General features: G+C 41.4%; 1 pseudogene; it reads left to right on the top strand.

The window, feature by feature from the left end:
- Window positions 1–12,886, top strand: part of LOC114618963 — a 161,003-nt pseudogene extending 148,117 nt beyond the window's left edge.
- Window positions 12,887–13,609: the final 723 nt, after the last annotated feature.

Below are 13,609 nucleotides of genomic sequence, written 5' to 3' on the forward strand. Positions count from 1 at the left end.
TCTCTCTCTCTCTCTCTCTCTCTCTCTCTCTCTCTCTCTCTCTCTGACTGCTGCTAATTCCACTGGGCGAGAATATGATCACTACCATGCTTTGGGGCCAACTTTGAAGCAAGCTTGATTTTTACTGTGGTGCACCTGAGACTTGGACAGTGACTGCCTTCTAAGTCAGGAGAGAGAAAGAGAGAAAGAGAGAGAGAGAGCGAGAGCGAGAGCGAGAGCGAGAGCGAGCGAGCGAGCGAGAGAGAGAGAGAGAGAGAGAGAGAGAGCCGAGCCTTATTTCTCAGGGCACCTTTAAGGAATAAAATCATGAGTAATTGCAAAGCAGGTTTACAGAAGTGAGAGAATGGAACAGTAAGGAAGTACAGAAAAATCTCAAAAAACAAAACAACAACACCCCAAATAACAACCAAACCAGACCAAAACCAAAACCAAAGTTTCAAGTCCAAGACAAGCAACTGAAGTGCCTATTTAATGTTTCAAAGTGGACCCGGCCTCCAAGTTCTCCCAGCATCCCGCAGTCCTTGCCTGTTACAGAGTATAGCTGGCATACCTCACCCTCTACCTTGAACTCTCCAGTCCAGTGGCTGGGCAGCCCTTCCTCAGAGGCTCTTCCCTATATAATCTAGACATTTTGGTACCCCCTCTTTTTTGTACCTTTGACGTCCTGGCTGCTATTCTTGGTTCCTTTCTCTCCCTTTCCCTCCCCTTCTTCCCATATAGTTCAGGGTCATGACCACTCTGGACTCTCCAAAAATGTGTCTGACTCTGGCTATGCTTTCCCACACATCTGTAATACCATACCTAGGAGCAGTAATGTCCTTTCCTTTATTTTTTACTTATTTTTTCCATTCAAAAACAAAACAAAACAGCAACAAACCCTAGCTACAGCCATATGGTCACTGACTGGGGGAAGTGCTTAGAGACTGGAGTGCTTTGAAAGCGTTAGGGTATTCTCAAAAACAAATCATGGTCAGAGGTAGGGGCAGGTCAGGTTCCAAAAAAGAGAGACTTAAAAACAGAAACTCAGCTCTAACAGGACACGGACATGTATTTTAACAATATAACATAATGGGTTCTGTCTTCAAAATGGAGTCAGGCAGGTTCCTCACTGCCATCCGGTCAGGATGTAAAGTTCTCAGGTATTTCTCCAGTGCCATGCCTTTCTGCTTCCTGCCCACATGATGATGGACTAGCCCTTTAAAATTTTAAAAGCTTTGTTTTATAAGAGTTGCCTTGGTCATGGTGTCTCTTCATAGTAATAGAACACTAAGAAGTTGGTACCAGGGACTGAGGTATGCTGACCATGCTATCTGTTGGGAAAACATGGAAGACATTGGGACTTTGGACTAGAAAAGAAGCAGACTTTAAGTGAAGTTTAATGGGCCATCTTAGTTGGAACATTAAAGACAGTAGTGCTGAGGGCGATATGGACTGGCAGAATCCAGCTTAAGAGGTTTCAGAGGAGAACGATATTATCAGCCTACCTACTGCTATTCTGATATTTCGGTAAAGAATGTGGCTGCTTTTTGCCCTTGTCCTAAAAGTACACTGAAGTCTAAATCGAAGACTAATAATACCATTGGCAGAAGAGATTTTAAGGCAACCTAACATTGACTGTATCACATAGCTATTAATGGTCACTTTTGCTCAGACTATAATGAAAAGAAGCAAGAGGAGAAAAGAGAAATGCAAAGTTTACAGTTGAGGATAAAAGAAGCAGCAGAAAATGTCACATTAGAGCCAAATCCTGATCAAGGAGACAACAAGCTTAGAGAAAAGCCTGATTCAAAAATGGAATAAAGGGAGTGGCGTCCTTAGAGCAAGACCTCAAATCCTGAGCTCGAGGAGATGAAAAGGTTAAAGAAAGCCCGATTCAAAATGCAATAAGGAAAGCGTGTCCTTATAAAGGGTGATAAGACTCCACCCAGTGCAGCTTCCAACCTGTGAAAAGGAATTAAAGAAAAGCTTATGAAGCCAAGGAAGCCATCAACAACAGAAAGCTGGTACAAATGTGATTTAAAGAGGGTGGATCAGGTTCCAGTTAAGTGATTCTGGCTTTATCAAGGCAAATACCAGGAAAGCAGTTGTGGATTCTTCTGTAGTTAAGCAAAGTCAGGTGTGTGACAAGAGCATCCCTGCATAGAGGTCCCAAGAGGCCATTACATGAAGCTGTGAAGATGAAAGCCTAGGTTGTGTTGGAGACCTGAGATGTTGGAGATTCCAGAGCTGTGAGACCATCCACAGAGAGCAGGCTGGCCTTGAACTCATACAGATCTGTCTGCCTCTGCCTACCAAGTGCTTGGATTAAAGGTGTGTGCTACTACCACCTGGTTGGTTGATGGTTTTCGTTCTTGGTTTGGTTCAATATTTGTTCACTGTGTTCCCTTTCTTCCCCTTTTGGAATGGTAATGTATACTCTGTACCACTCAATATTGAAACTATTTGATTTGCTTTTTGCCTTTGCTTTTACATTGGGTTACAGTGAAGAGACTGTTGTTAGTCTCTAAAGAGACTTCGGACTTTAGACTTTTAAGCAGTCTTGAGACTGTAAAAGACAATGGAGACTTTTGAAGTCAGACTAAATGCGTTTTACATTATGATATAAGTACAAGCCTATGAAGTCCAAGGAATGGAGTGTGGTAGTTTAAATGTGTTGAGGGTAATATTTAAAATGGCATGGCACAATCTGGCTTGTTCTTATGGGGCCGCCATGTTCCGACTAGACAAGGCCTGAGGCCAAGAGCCGTGGTGTGCTCTCATTGCTGCTCTGCTACCAGAACCTACCAGAAGCACCGGCCCTGGCACCCACGAGACACCAGCATAGAAGATGGATCTGCCAACCTACCACACTGTCTCCACAAAGCTTAGCTGAACTCCAGTCAATACCTGCCATCCGTGTGGTACTCGGTAGAAATGAGACTCTAGTGCTTAAAGATTATCCAAAGGTTTTGTATATTTTGTAATGCTCAATTAACAAGATGCCCACACAATTAGAGGTGTTGCCCAATACCCAACCTAGATATTACAATTACCTTAGGTTGCTAGAGACATGCGGACATCTTCTGCCATCTTCTCCTCCTCCTGTAGTCCACTCCCTCTGCGTGCTCCTCCTCTTCCTTCTCCTCGCTCCTCCCACATTAGCTCCTCCCAAATTACTGAGTTTTAATTGTAAAATGTAGTGTGGGGGGGATATCCTGCTACATAAGTGAGAATGGCCCTGATAGGCTCATATATCTGAATTCTTGGTCCCCAGTTAGTGGAATTGTTTGATGAGTATTAGGGGTTATGATCCTGTTTGGAGGAAGTTTGTCAATGGAGGTAAGCTTTGAGGTTTCAAAAGCCCACATCTGGACCTGTCTTTCTCCACCTGCAGATCAGGATGTAAGGCTCTTAGCTAGTTGACCAGTGCCATCTCTATCTGCTTCCCACAATGATGAAATTTGAAATTGTAAGCAAGGCACCAAGTAAATGCTCTGTTTTCTAGGAGTTGCCTTAGTCAAGGTGTCTTTTCCCAACAATAGAACAGTAACTAAGAGAAGATAAAATAAAGTAAATCAGCACATGGCTGAAGAGTTAGTTCAATGTGTAAGAGCACTTGCTGTGCAGGCATGGGGACCTAAGTTTGAATCCTTAGCATCATGAAAACACTAGGTATGGCTGTGTGTGCCTATAACCCCAGCATTGAGAGGTGAAGACAGATGCTGAGAGCACATATGCCAGCCAGTCTAGTCAAAACCATGAGCGTCCAGTACATTGGGGCCCTATCTCAAGGCAGTGAGGTGCAGAGTCATAGAGGATGGCACCAGCATCCTGCTTTGACCCTGCATATGTGCACATGCGTGCATGCAGCCATATACTTATATGTGCACATGTGGAGGGCAAGCTCTGATGTCAGGTGTCTTTCTCTATTACTTTCCACATTAGTTTTTGAGACAGGGTCTCTCACTGAACCTGGCCCTCACCAACTAGTCTGGTTGGCTAGTGAAATCTAGGTATCCAGGTTTCTGTCTTCCCAGGGCTGGAGGTAAAGTACATGTTGCCATTGAGGGGTTTTTTTTTTTTAAACATGGGCTGTGGACATCCAAACTCAGGTCCTCACACTTGTATAGAAAACACTTTACCCACAGAAACATCTCCCTAGCCCTGTTTTAAAGGCAAGTCTTTCAAAAGGGTTTTTCAATGTCATATCCCAGAGCCTTTGATGAGTGGAGTCTTCCCTTCAAGTCATTTGCTTCTTAATGCAAATTACAGTGTTTCTTTAGTAGTCTTAACAATAGTATATTCTTTGCTCCCAATTTCTTTGCCTACAACTATATATGTATATGGTTGTCAGCAATATATATTATATAATATATAATAACATAATAAATAATAGGTATTATACATAATATATTATAAAATAAATATAGAATATATAATTATATGATATATAATTATATAATAAATTATACAAAAATACATATTATAATATATTATATATAGTAATATATAGCTGTAGGCAAAGCAATTGAGATGTAGATGGAGATAGAGATAGAGATAGAGATAGAGATAGAGAGAGAGAGAGAGAGAGAGAGAGAGACTCTTTTCTGGTCAGACTAGACATTTTTACATCTTTGTGTTTTTAATTTTCTCCCTAGTCTTTCTGTAATTTGGCTAGAAGCTGTCAGTAGTAACTATGCTGTATTCTAAATGCTATGCTGTCTTGAAACTCTTCTGCTAAATAAATGAGAACATTACTGTTGAATTCAGCCTCATTTAAAATTTCAAGACAGGCAAAATATAGGCAGTGTCTTTGGAAGAATATTATATGTAGCTTATCTTTGCTATTCTGTGGGTTCTTCTGCATACATTAAATCCCCAGTACTGAGTAAAGATTTTTCCCACCCTTATTCCACCCCCCTGCCCCATTTCACCACCTATCACTAGATATGAGAGAAAGAAAAATAGAGGGCATTACAGACAGACAGAAACACAGACACACAGACAGACACACAGACACACAGAGATGCCTAACACTAATTTCTTTCATTTCTTCTTTGAGCATGACCACAAATAAACCATAACCAAACTCCCTGAACAACTAACAACCCCAAACCTGCCTATTGGGGTTTTAGCATTTATATAGCCTCTGAAATGTTCTCAGAGTTCCAAATGTCGCATAGTTTTAGAAATTATCTGTGGCTGGCAAAATCATATCTCTGCTAATGTAGGAGGCAAAGCTGTTGCAGTCAGTCTGAAGCAGCACCATATCCCCGTACCTGGGATTAAATTGAAAACACTTTCTTATAATATTTCTGTGCTTAAAAACAACCAAAATTCCAGAGTTGTCACTACATTTCCCCCCTTCTGTTTCAAGCCATTAATTGTGTTGGGTGTAGTGGGAAATTATAAACAAAGATATTCTCAAGGAATGAAAGGCTTTTGGGGTCAGTGGCCAAGGTTTTCAGGAGACCTCTTCTACTCTTTCTACTGGGGTGGCATTGCCTTTGATGTAGCTGCTGAGCAACCATATCACCTGTGTTTTACACAGGTCATCGTTCTAATTTCTTATGTGAAATCTTCATCTATGAATCCTGGATGCACAATGAATCCTTCGGCAGTCAGTCTACTCCTTCTCAAGATGATGCCTACTGTCCCTGAGAGCAAAGGACCATCAACTCCAGTAGCTATTTTATAACATTGAATTTGGGGGCTAGAATAAGATGTTTACCCGTCTAAGGCCCAAAGTGAGCCAAGTCTAGAGCCAAGCTGCCTGCAGTAGCATGCATTAAATCCCCAGTACTGAGTAAAGAGTTTTCAGTCTGCATATCACTCCTTGTTTGAAAGCAGCGTATACTTTTTGTTGTAGGGCTTCAAGCCAGGCCCCCAAGACTGTTTCCCGAATGTAAGAAATTACCTTGAATATCTCTTTTGGACCTACAGTCACTGGTTCTGTGGACACCGATGCCATACCACCTGCTTACACCTGGAAGCCTAGGCCTTTCTGGTTTGTATTTAGAAAACCCATTACCTGGGCTGGAGAAATGGCTCAGTGGTTAAGAGCACTTGACTGCTCTTCCAGGGTTCCTATATTCAACTCCCAGCAACCACATGGTGGTTCTCAACCACTTCTAATGGAGTCAGATGCCCTCTTCTGGCATCTGATGTCTGAAGAGAAAACAGTGTGCTCACATACATAAAATAAAGAAATAATTCTTAGCAAACAAACAAACAAACAAACAACCCCATTACCCTTAGAGATGTTAGAGATGCTTTGTTCACAGTTTTGTTGCATTAAAGGACCCTGCATTTTAAGATCTGAGATCTTTAATGGCTTGGTCTCTGTCTCTTTGGAAATGACTGTGTTTTCTGCAATTGAAGCATTGGACATTTTGATATTAGCTTGGTACATGTGAGAACCAATCTTGGTTGTATCCCTTATCCACTAGTCCATAGGCGCTGCTTTAACCTTTAATGGTCTAATGACTGTTTTGCCCTTGGTATTCAAATTTTCATACACCATGGTCTCTATCAACATCTGTCTTTCATCAGGGTATGACACAGTTTTAGTCATAGATGAGACTAATATTTAAAAAAAAAATCAGTGACAGATTCTCCAGAGCCTTGTATAATCTTTGTAAATGAGGATTGCCCCCATCTCCTCAAATTTGTTTCAAGCTCTTAAAAGCCGCTAAGCAACATCGATCTATAGTAGTGTCATTAAATTGGATCTTTTCTTGTATATCAGAGAACCACCCTTTACCTAGCAACCTGGTCTTTTACTATATTCATCCTCTTTGCTCTCTTTCACTGTTCAATATTTGTAGCTTCCTCCCTCCATTATGATAACCATTGCAATTACAGACGGTTTCTATCACCAATCCCTTTTCATCTTGGGGAATAATTCTATTTAGAGTAGCCCTACTATTTAGAATTTGTTTCACATAAGGTGAGTGAATCTCATATGAAGTAACAACCTTTTAAAAACTCCTTAGAACAATCATTTCTGTAGTATGCCATCTTAATTCATCACAATCTTGTTCCACACCATTAGCAGGCATACGCTGTGTGACTGCTGGGAAAGCTGATGGTGATCTTGGAACCTTGGGCTGCCTATTCTTTAACTCTGTCAGCACTGGCTGCTCCCCTTCCCTCCTCTCCCCTCCCCTCCCTTCCCCTTTGCCCCCAGTGCTAGTAGTTGAATCCAGGACTTTGTGAATGCTTGGCAGTGGTCTGTCACTGAGACGTATTCCGGCTCATGCTTTTGCTGTTCTGTAGTGTGTTCTTGGACAGAAACCAAAGTGATTATTTGAAGAGACAGTTCAGCCATGTCATTCTCATGCTCCAAACCTCTTAGGCTTCCAGTTGTGTAGCATGGCTTGCTACTTTGCTCCATAGCCTTGTTTCCTATCCTCCTTCTCTTTGTGTCTTCCCAGGCCCTACCCTGACTGACTTTCTGTGACTTAATTTTGCCTCAGCTCTTTCTCTGTCTTGTTCCTTCCTGACAATGTGCGCCCCTCTATATCCCTGCTCTTGCTCACTGCATGCCTTCCTTCCTGCTTTCTCTTTACTCACACTCAAACCAGTCCTACTACCATGCTGTCTCCATACCCTCAATTGTGTGCTTGGTTGTTCCACTTGCAGTTAAGCCCCACAAAGGCAGCTATCTTATTTCTATTGCTTATCACTGCCTCTCTTTACCCAGTAAGAGTCAGTGGGTGAGCAAACTAAAACGCAGGTGCTCTCCTTTCTCCTAGAGATGCAAGGATGGATCTTGCTTCTTTTGGACAGACAACATAAAGCAAGATTTTCATAAATTTTAGTTTAATCAAATGAGAAGAAGCCAGCTTTGCATGAGTGTTATGCTTTGTTTTGAATGTTAGATAAATGTTGGCTTTACGTTTGTAAATGATTCTAACTTAGAGTTCTAATGAAATAGAAGAAACGTTGAGAAAGATTGTTGACATGTTCAGTCTTTAAAGTACCAGTCTTCACAGTACTTTAAATTTTAACTTGTTAGGTCAGAAATTCAAACACACAACACAGGAAAGAAGTATCCTCTCTTTCTCTTTTTAAGTGAGTGGTTGCTATATTTTAACCAATCTGCTTTAACATGTATGGTCAGTTCATGTTTCTTAAAGCTTTGTTTTTATATTTTATGTTTATGAGTGCTTTTTCTGCATGTACACCTGCACACTAGAAGACGGCATCGGATCTCATTATAGATGGCTGTGATCCACCATGTGGCTGCTGGGAATTGAACTCAGGACCTCTGGAAGGGCAGAGCAGCCAGTACTGGCTCTTAACCATGGAGCCATGTCTCCAGCCCCTCATTTCATTTTTAGGACATCCTAGGGTGGATATTTACTAATCCTTTTAGAGATAAGAAAGTTGGGCTTTGGAGAATTTCCATGCTCACCACAGGTCAAGTAAGTACAGAACTGGCATTCAACCACTGGCCTAGCCCCCGAAACTTATGCTCTTTATTCATCCTTAAATTGCCTCCTGTGGGGAACACTATGGGGAGAAATTCCTAGGTACACTTGAATTATTTTTATGGGCTATCAAAATTCTCATTTAAAAATGAAATTGGATCTCTGCATCTAAAAATAGCACAGCAGGGAATCTGTAACCCAAGAGATGGAATTATCTGGTGAGCCATGAATTGGAGAGTTGATTCCTTTTTGAAAAATATTGTATACCAAGTGCATTATTGGTGCAGCTAACCCCAGCCGGACACGGACACAGAGCTGCACAGTGTGGGTAAGATGTCAAAGGAAAGGCTCTTGCTCCACATGGTCTCTGACGATGGCAGGCTACCTCACAGACTGGACTTTACTCTATGCCAGTTAGACTTCTCCACATAGTAAGCTCTGTGTCAGCACACTCTTCCTATTTAACTCATGAAAGTATGTGATATGGTGACAATCATCAGCTGGTGTCAGGTGCAGCTGTAATGGAAGGCCTATCTGCTTAGGCGCTCCAGCCCTATCGGACATTTCTCCTCTGATCCACACGGGAAACACAGGAGATGTGAAGCTACTGGGAATGAAGTCAATCCACTTACTCTGCTTGTTCTCCAGTGAATGAAAGTGAGCTCAAAGAGAGGTGAGACAGGGCCAGTGAAATGGCTCAGTGGGTAAAGGTTCCCGCTGCCTGATGACCAGAGTTTTATCCCTGAGAGACAGTGAGTGAGAGGAGAGAACAGGCTCTTGAAAGCTGTTCCCTCTCCTCCATATGTGTTTTCCCCATATATACATAAAATAAATAACTAAACTTATAAGAAAAACTAAAAAGAGGTCTGAAGCAGTGGCTCAGGGATTAAGAGCACTGACTGCTCGGAATTCCAGGAGATCCAGGTTCAATTCCCAGCACTCACAGGACATCTCACAACTGCCTGGAACTCCGAGATCTGACACTCTCACACAGACATACATGCAGGCAAAACGCCAATGTACGTAAAATAATAAATCATTATAAAAATTAAAAAGAAAAAGTGTCTTTGAAATCAGGTGGAATGCATGCCACAAGCAGCAGATGTCAATGGTAGCCTGCTTTTCTTAAAAGAAGTTTCTGCTCACTCTGGTTCCAAAATATTACATTAAAATATGTTTTAAAAAAGATTTATTTATTTTACATATGTGAGTACACTGTCACTGTCTTCAGACACACCAAAAGATGGCATCAGATTCCATTACAGATGGTTGTGAGCCACCATGTGGTTACCAAGAATTGAACTCAGGACCTCTAGAAGAACAGCCAGTGCTCTTAACCTCTGAGTCACCTCGCCAGTCCCCCAAAATAAAATTAAAAATTTTTTTGTTTGTTTCCTGAGACAGAGTTTTTCAGTGTGGCTCTGGCTGATCTGTAATTTGCTCTGTAGACCATGGCCCCGAACTCATAGTCACCCTCCTGCTTCTGTGCTACCATCACTTGGCTAAAAGTTATCTTAATTGAAAATTAAGCTTGTGTAATTTGATAGATTATACTAAGCTGAAGAAACAGTTCTAAATCAATCAATCAATCAGTCAATCAATCAATCATCAATCAATCAATCAATCTCTCCCCACTGACATTTTTATCAGAACTATTTTGAGGTTCTCTGAGGCTAGAAAATCAAGCTGACTAACCAAGCAATCAGCCACCAAATACTTGCCAATACAAATGGTTTTGGATGGTTGTAATCACACTTGGATACACTGTAGCATTTCTTGGCAAAGCCAAATGCACCTTGAGAATACTTACAACATCCTCTTGGTTACATTTTTATTTTTAAGATTCTACTTAGCTTTGTTAAAAGGTATAATTGCCACATTAAAATTGCATATATTAAGCTTGAAGTGATGGAACATGCTTGTAATCCTAGCACTTGGGAAGGTGAAGGCAAGAGGATCAAGAGTTCACGGCCATTCTTGGCTGCATAGTGAATTAAAGGCCTGTCTAGTCTTCATGAGATCCTGACTTAGAAAAAAAAGCAAATATCTGTTTGATATATGTACACATATCTATTTTCCCCCACATTATTGCTTTTTTATGTGTGTGGTGTGAACTTTTTTAATTAATTAATTAATTAATTAATTAACTTTATATCCTGATCACAGCCCCTCTCTTTCCTCTCCTCCCAGTCCCACCTTCACAAGCCCCTTCCATTACTCACTCCACTTCTTCTCAGAGAAGGGGAAGTCCCCCATGGGTACCAACCCACCCTGACACATCAAATCACAGCAGGACTAAGCATATCCTCTCCCACTGAGGACCCATAAGGCAGAGAGAGCCTCCCAGCTCCAATCGTTAGGTAGGGGGTATACATGAAGACCAAGCTGCATATCTGCCACAAATGTGTAGGGGACCTAGGTCCAGCCACTGCATGGTCTTTGGTTGGAGGTTCAGTCTCCATGAGCCCCTATAAGCTCAGATTAGTTGACTCAGTAGGTCTTCTTGGGGTATCCTTGACCTCTCTGCCTCCCTTATTCCTATCATCTACTCTTTCACAAAACTCCCCAAGCTCCTCCTAATGTTGGTGAAGATCTTTTCTCATTCTGTAGGCTGCCATTTTGCCCTATTGATGGTGTCCTTTGCCTTACAGAAGGTTTTCAGTTTCATTAAGTTTCATTTATTAATTGTTGATCTTATAGCCTGAGCTGTTGGTGTTCTGTTCAGGAAGTTGTCTCCTGTGGTAATGTGTTCAAGGCAGTTCCCCACTTTCTATCCTATCAGATTTAGTGTGCCTGGTTTTATGTTGAGGTCCTTGATCCACTTGGACTTGAGTTTTGTGCAGGTGAACAAAAAAGACTATTTGCATTCTTTTATATGCAGACATCTGGTTAAACCAGCACCATTTGTTGAAGATGCTTTCTTTTTTTCCCATTATATGGTTTTGCTTCTTTGTCAAAAATCGAGTGTCTGTAGGTGTGTGGATTTATTTCTGGGTCTTCGATTCCATTGATCACCCTTTCTGTTTTTATACCAATACCATGCAGTTTTTACTACTATTACTCAGTAGTACAGCTTGAAGTCAGAGATGGTGATTCTTCCACAAGTTCTTTTGTTGTTCAGAATTGTTTTATCTATCCTGGGTCTTTAATTTCTCCATATGAAGTTGAGAATTGCTCTTTCAAGGTCTGTAAAGAATTGTGTTGGAATTTTGATGGGAATTGCATTGAGTCTATACATAGCTTTTGGCAAGATGGCCATTTTTACTATGTTAATATTTTACTATGTTACAATTACAATATGTTACTATGTTACAATTTTACTATGTTAATCCTGCCAATCCATGAGCATGGGGGATCTTTCCATCTTCTGATATCTTCCTCAATTCATTTCTTCAAAGACTTGAAGTTCTTGTAATACAGGTCTTTCTCTTGCTTACTTAGAGTTACACCAAGATATTTTATATTATTTGTGGCTATTGTAAAAGGTGTTGTTTTTCTAATTTCTTTCTCAGCCTGTCTATGGTTTATGTAAAGGAGGGCTACTGATTTTTTTTAAAAGTCAATTTTGTATCCAGCCACTTTGCTGAAGATGTTTATCAGCAATAGAAGTTATCTGGTAGAGTTTTTGGGGTCCAAAGAGAGAAGATGAAGCAGATAATATTTGAAATCTTTAATACCCCAGCCATGTATGTAGCCATCAGGCAGCGCTGTTCTTGTAAGTATTTGGGCACACAACTGGGATTGTCATGGACTCTAGTGACAGGGTCATACATACAATGCCCATCTATAAGGGCTACTCATCCTTCTCCACACCATCTTGTGTCTGGACCTGGCTGGCCAGGACATGATAGACTTACCTCATGGTAGATCTTGACTGAGTGGGACTACAGTTCTACCACCACTGCTGAGAGGGAAATTGTTCATGACATTAGGGAGAAGCTGTGCTATGTTGCCTTGGATTTTGAGCAAAAAAATATCCACTGCTTCATTCTTCTCCTTGTAGAAGAGCTATGAGCTGCCTGATGAGCAGATGATCACCACCGTCAATGAGCGATTCTGGTGTCCAGAGGCTCTCTTCCAGTCCTCCCTTCTGGACATGGAGTCCTGTGGCATCCATGAGACCTCCAACACCATCAAGAAGTGCGATGTGGATATCTGCAAGGACTTGTATGCCAACAAAGTGCTGTCTGGTGGTACTGTCATCCAGGTGGTATCACTGTATCTAGGCATTGCTGGTATGCTGCCGAGGGAGATCACAGCCCTAGCACCCAGCACAGTGAAGATTAAAGACCATTGCTCCCCCCTGAGTGCAAGGTCCTCAGTCTGGCTTGGTGGCTCCATGCTGGCCTCACTGTCCACTTTCCAGCAGACTGTGGATCAGCAAACAGGAGTATGATGAGCCAGGCCCTTCCATTACCCACCCTCAATGCTTCTTAGAAGGACTGAGCAGGTGTCAAGCATCTGCTGTATGAGCTGATTCTGAAGTATTGATTTGCCCTGGCAAATGTACACACCTCATCTAGTCTCATGAAACTGGAACAATCCTTCAAAAAAGAAAAGAAATATAAACTTGAAGCTTGTATCTGATATCAGCACTGGGTCAGCACTTGTTGCTGATTTTTGACCTTGTATTCAAGTTAACTGTTCCCTTGGTATATGTTTAATACCCTGTGCATATCTTGATTTAGTCCACAGTTCATGTGGCTCAGTCATTGGTGGCTGGAGAAAGCATGCTATGGAAGAGAAATCCCTAGCCTGATGGATCTGTGTGAGCACCAAATAGTGACTATCTGTGCAGGGTATTAACCGACAGTAGACATACAGGATTTCCTGAAGCTGGCAAGGGCTCCTGAACCAGTTACCACTTCTGTCTTGCAGGTCTAACAGAGTGGGAAAGTCTGAGCCTTAGGGCCCAGTTTCCATTCTGTTCCCCCCCCCCCTTCTGACTTGCCTTGAGTTGGGCATGTTTTCATTGACACCTGTAAATGTATTCATCCTTTAAAAATTATGTAAGGTTTTCTGCACTCAATTCTTTGAAAAGTGACAAATTTTGGTTTTCTGCTGTTCAGTGAGAATATTGGGCCCCAGCAACACATCATTGTGTAAAGAAAAATAAAAATCCTGAAGTAACAAAACAAAAAACCAAAACAACATCAACAACAAAAAAGAATTTTGGGGTTATTTATGTATACTAG

The sequence above is a fragment of the Grammomys surdaster genome, unplaced genomic scaffold (genome assembly GCF_004785775.1).
Source record: "Grammomys surdaster isolate TR1022 unplaced genomic scaffold, NIH_TR_1.0 146, whole genome shotgun sequence".
Lineage (NCBI taxonomy): Eukaryota > Metazoa > Chordata > Mammalia > Rodentia > Muridae > Grammomys > Grammomys surdaster.